General features: G+C 55.4%; 1 pseudogene; it reads right to left on the bottom strand.

Annotated features, from left to right (window-relative positions):
* Nucleotides 1–386: 386 nt before the first annotated feature.
* LOC147119103 (uncharacterized) overlaps nucleotides 387–11,680 on the bottom strand; it is a 38,487-nt pseudogene continuing 27,193 nt past the window's right edge.

Raw genomic sequence — 11,680 nt, 5'->3', positions numbered from 1 at the left:
TCTTACGGTCCACTCCTGGAGGCCCCACTCCCTGAGCCTACAACCTTCAGCAGGGTCAGTGGTGGAGTTCCACAGCGGGAGTGATCCCAGAGTAACTGTCGGGATCGCACCCCCGTGGATGTTACGGGTACGTCAATAAAACAGGGAATTCCTGGAAACACGCTGCAGGTCCTTCTTTATCTGGAGATCAAATGTCTGTTGTATAATTGTACCAGCAGTTAACAGGCTCCTGTGAACTCCTCCATCTGCTTTTTAATGCAGACTTTAACCAATTTATTTTAAATGTGTTTATTTTAAATGAGTTAATGCCTGCCTTAAAATGGTAGACTCAGGACTGTCCCACAAACACGTTAATCTTCATGGAATACTTACCAGTCATTTTTGGACTGGAAACTTAAACCTGTTTCACTTTCAGTCAGGAACAGATCGCATTTTGACACCAATCTCTGATTTGACAGCACGTTTCCAGCATTCACCGTTGTTCTTCCTGACTCTAAACACAATTGTAAAGGAGCCTTCTGTTCCGTGCCTAGGAGCTCTGAACCATGGAAGAGAGCAGCTAGGACGCATTTCTTACAGGCCTCAAGATTAACCCTCACAGCGACTTTGCTGTCAGTGAACAGAGATGAGAAAGACCAAAGTGCCATTTGCCCCTCTCAGTGTGGCCCTGAGGGACTGTGTCCAGGCTGAAGTTCTGTTCCCACCATATGATCCTCCCCCAGGTTGTCCTTTCTGAGCTCCAGCCAGGTGATGCTAAACACTCAGGTGGGAAAGAAAAAATCTACAATGTGTGACAGGTATCCAGGATATTGAACACCAGCCCAGTTATAGGGGTTATTAACATCAGCAGAAACCCCAACTGTCAGAATGAGCATGGTTCAGTCCTGGATCTGATTAACAGCAGCAATAACAGCATAATCCAAACCCAGCAGTCATGTGTGAACTCGCTGGTGTGTCAGAAGGTGGGATGACTGAGTGAATCCCTTCCCACACATGGAGCAGGTGAACGGTCTCTCCCCAGTGTGAACTTGCTGGTGTCTCAGCAGGTGGGATGAACAGGTGAATCCCCTCCCACACACGGAGCAGGTGAACGGCCTCTCCCCGGTGTGAGTATGTTGGTGTTTCAGCAGATTGGATGAATCAGTGAATCCCTTCCCACACTCAGAGCAGGTGAACGGTCTCGCCCCAGAATGAACTCGCTGGTGTCTCAGCAGATCCTTTTCACTTTTAAATCTGTTCTCACAGTCAGAACATGTAAAAGGTCTCTTAACTGTGTGAACATGCTGGTGTGCCAGTAGGTGGGATGACTGAGTGAATCTCTTCTCACACACAGGGCAGGTGAATGGCCTCTCCCCAGTGTGAATTCGCTGGTGTGTCAGCAGGTAGGATAACTGAGTGAATCCCTTCCCACACTCAGGGCAGGTGAACGGCCTCTCCCCGGTGTGAACTAGCTGATGTGTCAGCAGGTGGGATGATCGAGAGAATCCTTTCCCACAGTCAGAGCAGGTGAATGGTCTCTCCCCAGTGTGACTATACTGGTGTGTCAGCAGATCATTTCTGCTTTTAAAGCTCTTCTCACAGTCAGAACATTGAAAAGGTCTCTTATCAGAGTGAACAAGTTGGTGTGCAGTGAGGTGGGATGAACAAGTGAATCCCTTCCCACACACGGAGCAGGTGAAAGGTCTCTCCCCAGTGTGAGTGCGCTGGTGTACAGTGAGCTCAGATGATCGCCTGAACCCAGTCCCGCAGTGAGAGCAGCTGAACGGTCTCTCCCCAGTGTGAACACGTTGATGGCATGTCAGTTCCCCAGAACTTTTATAGCACTTCCCACAGGCATTTAAAAGGTCTCTCATCAGTGTGAACTCGCCCGTGCTTCAGCAGATTGGATGAATTAATAAATCCTTTCCCACACTCGGAGCAGGTGAACGGCCTCTCCCCAGAGTGAACACGCTGGTGTCTCAGCAGATCCTTTTTGCTTTTAAATCTCTTCTCACAGTCAGAACATTTAAAAAGCCTCATATCAGTGTGAACTCACTGGTGTGTCAGTAGGTGGGATGACTGCATGAATCGCTTTTCACACACAGGACAGGTGAGCGGTTTCTCCCCTGTGTGAACTCGCTGGTGTCTCAATAGATGGGATTAATCAGTAAATCCCCTCCCACACTCGGAGCAGGTAAATGGCCTCTCCCTGGTGTGAACTCGCTGGTGTGTCAGTAGGTGGGATGATCTCCTGAACCTCTTCCCACAGTGACAGCAGCTGAACGGTGTGTAACCGGTGTGAATGTGCTGGTGCTCCATCAGTGCCTCGGGGCATTTAAAACACTTTTCGCAGTCGAAGCATTTGAACTCTCATCAGTGTGAACTCGCTGGTGTCTCAGCAGGGCAGATGACTGAGTGAATCCCTTCTCACACACAGGACAGGTGAACGGCCTCTCCCCGGTGTGAATTCACCTATGAATTTCCAGAACAAACAGGTAATTGAATGGTGCTTTTTGCTTCCATATTCAGATGCTGATGATATTCAGGTCCCAATAAATCGAGTCGCTCTGTCAGATCTTGAAGTGATGTTTGGTTTGAGCTTCCCCTCTGCAAATCCTCCCCTTCTAACATCCTGTAAAATGAATTTAAAACAGAAAAAAGGGAGTGTGAGAGAGAACCCACAGAAAAACAAAGGCAAATTATGAAATTCAGCTTAATGAATCTGGTCATTTGCGGGGCACGCACTAGAAAAACGTGATTATGAAAGCTGCCAGATTATCATAAACACCCAACTGGTTCACTAATATCCATCACAAGACCCTGGCCTCTATTGGAGGAGAGGAGGGATAGAGGTGGGCAGGGGCGAAGGAGAGGGAATCTGTAAATCTGCAACTCGACAAGAACTTTGACAAAACCTCCCAAACCCGCGACCTCCACCACCGAGAAGGACCAGGGCGGCAGGTGCATGGGAAAACCATCAACCCCAAGTTCCCCTCCTGACTTGGAAATATATCGCTGTTTCTTCATCGTCACTGGGGCAAAATCCTGGAACTCCCTCCCTAACAGCACTGTGGGAGTACCTTCACCACACGGACTGCAGCGGTTCAAGAAGGTGGCTCACCACCACCTTCTCGAGGGCAATTAGGGATGGACAATATAAGCTGGTCTTCCCAGCGATAGCCACATCCCAAGAATGAAGTTAAAAAAATCTGTATATCTATCTATATATATAAAGCGGCTCTTCTGTCTGTCCCGATGTCTGTCTGTCCGGATGTCTGTCTGTCTGTCCGTGTTCTATACGTTTGAAAGTTATAGAGCGTACCGACGCGTGCATCGCCTCAAAAGAAAGCTTGCGATTCCGGACCAGCCATAGGCGTATTTACCTTTCGGCCGGACAAAAATCGCGCCCGCGGTATCCGAAAAACGTTCAGCGTTCCGCTCATTAGCATCTCATTAGCGACCGTGTGACGTCGAGGTCGACCAATTGGACGGCGGGTTCCTGGCGCGTGCCATCCTACAGTTGAGTGTCGAGTGACTCGACGATTGACCAATCCGACGCTTCGGTGACCTGACCGGTCGACCAATCAGTGCGTGTGTGGGCAGGCCTTATCCTTCTGAACCGAGGTGAGTGGCCGCCATCTTGCTTCCATTCTTTTTCCTGTTTTCTGCGTCTTTCTTTTCAAATATACATTTCCAGCAAAATAAAATTGAATTTATTAAATTGTTTTAAAAAAAACTTCATTCATTTGTAAATATTTTTTCTAAACTGAACATTCTTTTTCCTACCTTTTCCCGTTTTTTTGTTAGGCCTGAAAGCCTGGGACTTTCTTGCCCAGCCAGGCCCGAGCTAGGGCTTCTGCTAAGCTCCTCACCCCGCCCCCCCCATCACCGTTACCCGGGGCAACGGCGTCAGCCACGAGGGTCAGGGTGCGCGCGCAGCAGGAGCAGGTGAGACGCGGCGTCGGATCTCGGCCTTGGTGAGCGGGAAGGGTTACCCCGGCAACCGGCAAACTTCAAGCCGGCTCGGCTGGGGGGGGGGCGGGGCTCTCAGCCGCAATCGGCGATCTGGAGGGCGGGGCTCCGGAGAGCGGGAGGGCGGTGCTCCGGAGAGTGGGACGCCGCTGCTCGGGAGGGCGGGGGGCGGGATCTCGGCCTTGGTGAGCGGGAAGGGTAACCCGGCAACCAGCAAACTTCAAGCCGGCTCGGCCGGGGGGTGGGGGCGGGCTCGGAGTGCGGGAGGGCGGGGCTGCGGAGAGTGGGACGCCGCTGCTCAGGAGGGTGGGGGGCGGGGCTCGGGCCATCGGGGGTCGGGAGGCGGGACATCGGGGGTCGGGAGGCGGGACATCGGGGGGCGGGACATCGGGAGATCGCGGGGCGGGACATCAGGAGATCGCGGGCCCGGATTACAGATCGGGGGGGCGGGGCTCGGGAGATCAGGGGGCCACCCTCAGGGGGGGCGGGGCTCCGGAGATCGGGGGCGGGGCTCCGGAGATCGGGGGGGCGGGGCTCAGGGGGGACAGGGCTCGGGGGCGGGGCTCCGGAGATCGGGGCTCCGGGGGGGGCAGGGCTCGGGAGATCGGGGGGGGTGCCGTGCTCCTGAGATGGGGGGGGCGGGGCTCGGGAGATCAGGGGGCGGGGCTCGGGATATTGGGGGGGGGCGGGGGCTCGGGTGATTGGGGGGGGCGGGGCTCAGGGACTCTCCCCCTTCCCTCCCCCTCTCCCCACTCCGTCCCCCCCTCCCCCTCCCCTTCCCCCTCCTCCCCCTCCCCTCCCAATCTCTCTCTCACACTCCCAATCTCTCTCTCTCTCACACTCCCAATCTCTCTCTCTCTCACTCCCAATCTCTCTCTCTCTCACACTCCCAATCTCTCTCTCTCACACGCCCAAAATCTCTCTTTCACACTCCCAATCTCTCTCTCTCACTCCCAATCTCTCTCTCTCTCACACTCCCAATCTCTCTCTCTCTCTCACACTCCCAATCTCTCTCTCTCACACTCCCAATCTCTCTCTCTCACACTCCCAATCTCTCTCTCTCTCACACTCCCAATCTCTCTCTCTCACACTCCCAATCTCTCTCTCTCACACTCCCAATCTCTCTCTCTCTCACACTCCCAATCTCTCTCTCTCACACTCCCAATCTCTCTCTCTCTCACACTCCCAGTCGCTCTCTCTTCCCCCCGTCTCTCTCTCTCCCCCCTCAGTCGCACTCTCTTCCCCCCCAGTCGCTCTCTCTTCCCCCCCAGTCGCTCTCTCTTCCCCCCGTCTCTCTCTCTCCCCCCTCAGTTGCACTCTCTCTCCCAGTCTCTCTCTCTCCCCCCCAGTCTCTCTCTCTCCCCCCCAGTCTCTCTCTCTCCCCCCCAGTCTCTCCCTCTCCCTCCCAGTCTCTCTTTCCCCCAGTCGCTCTCTCTCCCCCCCAGTCGCTCTCTCTCCCCCCCAGTCGCTCTCTCTCCCCCCTAGTCGCTCTCTCTCTTCCCCCCAGTCGCTCTCTCTCTTCCCCCCCGTCGCTCTCTCTCCTCCCCCCCAGTCGCTCTCTCTCCCCCCCAGTCGCTCTCTCTCTTCCCCCCAGTCGCTCTCTCTCTTCCCCCCAGTCGCTCTCTCTCTTCCCCCCCAGTCGCTCTCTCTCTTCCCCCCCAGTCGCTCTCTCTTCCCCCCCAGTCGCTCTCTCTTCACCCCGTCTCTCTCTCTCCCCCCTCAGTCGCACTCTCTTCCCCCCAGTCGCTCTCTCTTCCCCCCCAGTCGCTCTCTCTTCCCCCCCAGTTGCTCTCTCTTCCCCCCCAGTCGCTCTCTCTTCCCCCCGTCTCTCTCTCTCCCCCCTCAGTCGCACTCTCTTCCCCCCCAGTCGCTCTCTCTCCCTCCCCAGTCGCTCTCTCTTCCCCCCCAGTTGCTCTCTCTTCCCCCCCAGTCGCTCTCCCTTCCCCCCAGTCGCTCTCTCTTCCCCCCCAGTCGCTCTCTCTTCCCCCTCTCTCTCTCTCACACTCCCAATCTCTCTCTCTCTCACACTCCCAATCTCTCTCTCTCACACTCCCAATCTCTCACACTCCCAAACTCTCTCTCTCTCACTCCCAATCTTTCTCTCTCTCACGCTCCCAATCTCTCTCTCTCACACTCCCAATCTCTCTCTCTCACACTCCCAATCTCTCTCTCTCTCACACTCCCGGTCTCTCTCTCTCACACTCCCAATCTCTCTCTCTCTCACACTCCCAATCTCTCTCTCTCACACTCCCAATCTCTCTCTCTCTCACACTCCCAATCTCTCTCTCTCACACTCCCTATCTCTCTCTCTCTCACTCCCAATCTCTCTCTCTCACACTCCCAATCTCTCTCTCTCACACTCCCAATCTCTCTCTCTCTCACACTCCCAATCTCTCTCTCTCTCTCTCACTCCCAATCTCTCTCTCTCACACTCCCATATCTCTCTCTCTCTCACACTCCCAATCTCTCTCTCTCTCTCCTTCCCTCTCTCTCTCTCTCTCTCTCTCCTTCCCTCTCTCTCTCTCTCCTTCCCTCTCTCTCTCTGTCTCTCTCTCCTTCCCTCTCTTTCTCTCTCCTTCCCTCTCTCTCCTTCCCTCTCTCTCTCTCCTTCATTCTCTCTCTCTCTTTCCTTCCATCTCTCTCTCTCTCTCCTTCCCCCTCTCTCTCTCTCTCTCCTTCTCCCTCTCTCTCTCCTTCCCTCTCTCTCTCTCCTTCTCCCTCTCTCTCTCCTTCCCTCTCTCTCTCTCCTTCCCTCTCTCTCTCTCTCTCCTTCCCTCTCACTCATTCCCTCTCTCTCTCTCTCCTTCCCTCTCTCTCTTCCCCCCAGTCGCTCCCTCTCTCTCTTCCAACAACAACATGCCCTCAAAAAGCCTCAGCACCGCCGGGCTCCCTCAGCTAGTCTTCTATATATATAAATCGGTACCTCTGTCTGTCTGTCATTCTGTCTGTCTGTCATCGCGTGTGCGTCTGTCGGGTATGCGCTCGAAAGTTACAGGGCGTACCTACGAGCGCGTTACCTCCAAAGAAAGCTTACACTTCCGAGACGGTTTTAAGCGTATTTACGTTTCGGCCGGGCTAAAATCGCGCCCGCGGTATCCCAAAAACCTTAACATTCTGCTGATTAGCATCTCATTATCCGCTCATTAGCGACAGAGTGACCTCGAGCTCGACCAATCGTACGCCGGGTTGCTGGCGTGTGCTGCCGGGCCAATCGGTGCGTGTGTGGCCGGGCCTTATCGTTCTGAACCGAGGTGAGTCGCCGCCATCTTGATTCCAAACTTTTCCTTTCTTTTTCCCGCTTTCTGCGTCTTTAAAAAAAACGTTGCTTTTAAAACACATATTGTTTTTAAATAAAATGATTTAGAAACGAATTTACTTATCTAATCTCATTAATTTTCCTACCTTTCCCCGTTTTTCCAGGTAGGCCTCGAAGCCTCGGCTTCTCCTTCGCACCCACACGCGAGCTAGGCACCTCCTGGCCCCACTCGAAGGCTGGAGGGCCGAGCCTCAGCCCAGCGCCGCTAGGGTGCGCGCGCAGCAGGAGCTGAGATGCAGCGTCTCTCTCTGACTCGGCCGGGGGGTGGGGCTTGCTGAGTGTCAAGCGTCACCCTGGCAACCGGCCCCCCGGCCGTCTCGCACAGCCGCAATCGGCGGTCTTCACCTCGGGGGGGGCCGCGACCCTCGGGGGGGGGCCGCGTCCCTCGGGGGGGGCTGCGACCCTCGGGGGGGCGCGACCCTCGGGGGGGGCGCGACCCACGGTGGGGCCGCGACCCTCTGGGGGGGGCCGCAACCATTGGGGGGGGCACGACCCTCAGGGGGGGCCGCCAAGCGTCACCCTGGCAACCGGCCCCCCGGCCGTCTCGCACAGCCGCAATCGGCGGTCTTCACCTCGGGGGGGGGCGCGACCCTCGGGGGGGGCCGTGACCCTCGTGGAGGGCCGTGACCCTCTGCGGGGGCCGTGACCCTCGGGGGGGCACCCCGCCCTCCCCCCCGCGCCTCCCCTCCCTCCCCCACCCCCCCCTCCCCCCCTGCGCCTCCCCTCCCTCCCCCGCCCCCCTCCCCCTCCCCTTCCCCCCCTTCCCTTCCCCCCTTCCCCCTCCTCTTCCCCCCTCCCCCCTTCCCTTCCCCCCCTCCCCCTTCCCTTGCCTCCCTCCCCCCCTCCTCTCTCCCTCCCCCCCCAGTCGCTCTCTCTCTCTTCCAACAACAACATGCCCTCGAAAAAGCCTCGGCACCGCCGGGCACTTCAGCTAGTATATATATATATAAAGGAGTTGGTTGGTCGGTCTGTCTGTCTGTCTGTGTGTCTGCTATACACTCAAAAGTTATAGAGCGTACCTACACATATGTTATATCAAAAGAAAGCTGATGATCAGGGGAGTGTCACAGGTGTATTTACTTTTTGGTCAGACAGAAATTGTTCAGACAGTGTACAAAAAACGTTCAAAAATCCGCTCATTAGCGCTTGACCAATCCTACCGCTCATTAGCGTTGAGTGACGTGATGGTTGACCAATCCTACAGTTCAGTGACCTGATGGTTGACCAATCATGGGCGGGACCTAATCCTGCAGCCTCCCGAAACTTTGCCACCATTTTTTCCCCTGCTTTTCCTCAATAGCGACCGGGGCAACTGCGTCGGTCCGTCGGAGCGGGAGGTGAGTTGGGGTCACTCGGGCCAGGCCTCACAACCGCTCGGCCTGAGACACAGAATGGGGGAGCGGCAGCAGCCCGCCGTGAACCGCGCAGCCTGAGACACAGAGCGGGGGAGCAGCCGGCCGGCCGTAAACCGCGCAGCCCAAAAAAGCCCTGGCAACACCGGGCCCCCCCAGCTGGTATTATATATATAAAGCAGTTGGGCTGTCTGTCTGTCTGCATGTCCTATGTCCGCTATACACTCAAAAGTTATAGAGCGTACCTACACATATGTTATATCAAAAGAAAGCTGATGATTAGGGGAGTGTCATAGGTGTATTTACTTTTTGGTCAGGCAAAAATTGCTCGGACAGTATACAAAAAACATTCAAAAATCCGCTCATTAGCGGTTGACCAATCCTACCACTCATTAGTGTTGAGTGACGTGATGGTTGACCAATTGGGGGGCATTTCATGGCGTTTGTGGGCAGGGCCTAATCCTTCAAACTACCGAGCGGGAGCTGAACTGAGGTGAGTGGCGGCCATTAAAGACCAGCCGGGCCTGAAGCGCTGGCGGCCACCGTTCTTCACCTGCAAAATCTCCCTCCGGCTCTCACCTTTTAGCGGGGGAGAGGCTGCTTTAAATTAGATCATTCACTCAGTCGCGTCTCTCTTCATCTCTTTTGTTTTTCTTCTCTCTGGCCGGCTGCGCGGAAAAACAGAGAACCATGCGGCCCGAGAGACAGCGAGCAGGGGAGCAGTGGCGAGGACTCCGGCTCAGTGGATCGGGCGCTCATCAGGGGTCGGCCTGCAACACATCGACCGGAGGAGCAGCGGCTGTCTCTCTCCTTCCCCCCCTCTCTCTCTCTCTCCCGCCGACCTCACAAAATGGCGGCCGCCCTTCTTCACCCGCCGGGCTCTCGGGCACGGGAGTCCGGAGCAAAAGGCCTTCGACTGCCGCCCGGCCTACCGGGTCCAAAGGCCCACCTGGTTAAACATGAGGAACCCCGGGCTCGCTTCTGATCGATGGGCACCCAACCTCCCGGTGTTGGACTGACTCCGTTCTGGTACCGAGGTGAGTCGGAGAGAGAGGGAGAGAGAGCGAGAGAGAGAGAGAGCGGGGAGGGAGGGAGAGAGAGAGGGGCAGGGAGAGAGAGGGGGGGAGAGAGAGCGGCAGGGAGGGGGAGGGGGGAGAGAGAGAGGGGAGAGTGAGAGTGGCAGGCAGAGAGAGCGGGAGGGAGGGAGACAGGGTGAGGGAGGGAAAGTGTGAAGGGGTGGGAGAGGGAGGGAGAGCTTGCCTTCTTCCTTCCTTCGGCCGCCGCAATTCAAACTTACTGCCGACCTCACAAAATGGCGGCCGCCCTTCTTCACCCGCCGGGCTCTGAGTCCAGCCCCTTCCCCGGGGTGTCTTTCTCTCTTCTCTATCTCCTTCCCTCACTCTCTCCTTCCCTCCCCTTCTCTCTCTCTCTCTCGCTCCTTCCCTCTCTCTCTCTCGCTCCTTCCCTCTCTCTCTCTCTCCCTCCCTCTCTCTCTCTCCCTCCCTCTCTCTCTCCTTCCCTCTCTCTCTCTGTCTCTCTCTCCTTCCCTCTCTCTCTGTCTCTCTCTCTCTCCTTCCCTCTCTCTCTGCCTCTCTCCTTCCCTCTCTCTCCTTCCCTCTCTCTCCCTCCTTCCCTCTCTCTCTCTCTCCTTCCCTCTCTCTCTCTCTCCTTCCCTCTCTCTGTCCTTCCCTCTCTCTCTCCTTCCCTCTCTCTCTCTCCTTCCCTCTCTGTCTCTCTCTCCTTCCCTCTCTCTTTCTGTCTCTCTCTCCTTCCTTCCCTCTCTCTCTTCCTTCCTTCCCTCTCTCTCTCTCTCTCCTTCCCTCTCTCACTCTCCCTCCTTCCCTCTCTCTCTCTCTCCTTCCCTCTCTCTCTCTCTCTCCTTCCCTCTCTCTCTCCTTCCCTCTCTCTCTCTCTCCTTCCCTCTCTCTCTCTGTCTCCTTCCCCCTCTCTCTCTCTCTCCTTCCCTCTTTCTCTCTGTTTCCTTCCCTCTCTGTTTCCTTCCCTCTTTCTCTCCTTCACGCTCTCTCTCCTTCCCTCTCTCTCTCTCTCTCCTTCCCCCTCTCTCTCTCTCTCCTTCCCTCTCTCTCTCTCCTTCCCTCTCTCTCTCTCCTCTTCCCTCTCTCGTTCTCCTTCCCTCTCTCTCTCTCCTCTTCCCTCTCTCTCTCTCTCTCCTCTTCCCTCTCTCTCTCCCCTCTTCCCTCTCTCTCTCTCTCTCTTTCCCTCTCTCTCTCTCTCCTTCCCACACAGTCAGACAGACAGACAGACAAACTCATTTATATGCCCTCAAAAAACCCTCGGCACCGCCGGGCACTCCACCTATTGTAAAATAGATTAAAAGCCTCTACAGAAATACTTGTTCCTAAAACAATATTCTTTTACATTGTACGGACAGTGCCTGTTTAACAACCTAATCTCCCCCAGAATCCACCTCCCTTGACAGTCTCACATTGGAAATTGTTGGGTCCTCCTGGGCTCAGAAGTACTGGGGGTTAAACCCAGCAGCTTCTCCTCCATCTCCACTCCAGCTCAAACTGAAGCAACAAAAAGACCTACACAGGCGGCCAGGGACCGACTTCCACATCCAGCGCCCGCCCTGATACAACCCGGCTCTGGATTGGTCGCTCTGTGTTTCCAGGCTAGGTTCTGTGAGCAACGCGAGCAATAAAACAAAAACAAAATACCGCGGATGCTGGAAATGTGAAGTAAAGAGAGAAAATGCTGGAAATCCTCAGCAGATCAGGTGGCATCTGTGGAGAGTGAAACAGGGTTAACAGTTCAGGGCACTGACCTGAAAAAGATTGGTGAAGTCAAGCGTAGGTCCCTTGCAGTCAGAATCAGGGGAATTTATAATGGGGAACAAAGAAATGGCAGACCAATTAAATACATACTTTGGTTCTGTCTTCACAAAGGAGGACACAAATAACCTCCCAGAGATGTTGGGGAACATAGGGTCTAATGAGAGGGAGGAACTGAAAGAAATCAGTATTTGTAGGGAAATGGTGTTAGGGAAATTGACGGGATTGAAGGCCGATAAATCCCCAGGGCCTGATAATCTACATCC

The sequence above is a fragment of the Somniosus microcephalus genome, chromosome 4 (genome assembly GCF_052327205.1).
Source record: "Somniosus microcephalus isolate GS21.2 chromosome 4, FLI_Smic_1.0, whole genome shotgun sequence".
Lineage (NCBI taxonomy): Eukaryota > Metazoa > Chordata > Chondrichthyes > Squaliformes > Somniosidae > Somniosus > Somniosus microcephalus.
The sequence above is the reverse complement of the archived record's forward strand: the minus strand, read 5'-3'. Positions and strand labels throughout refer to the sequence as shown.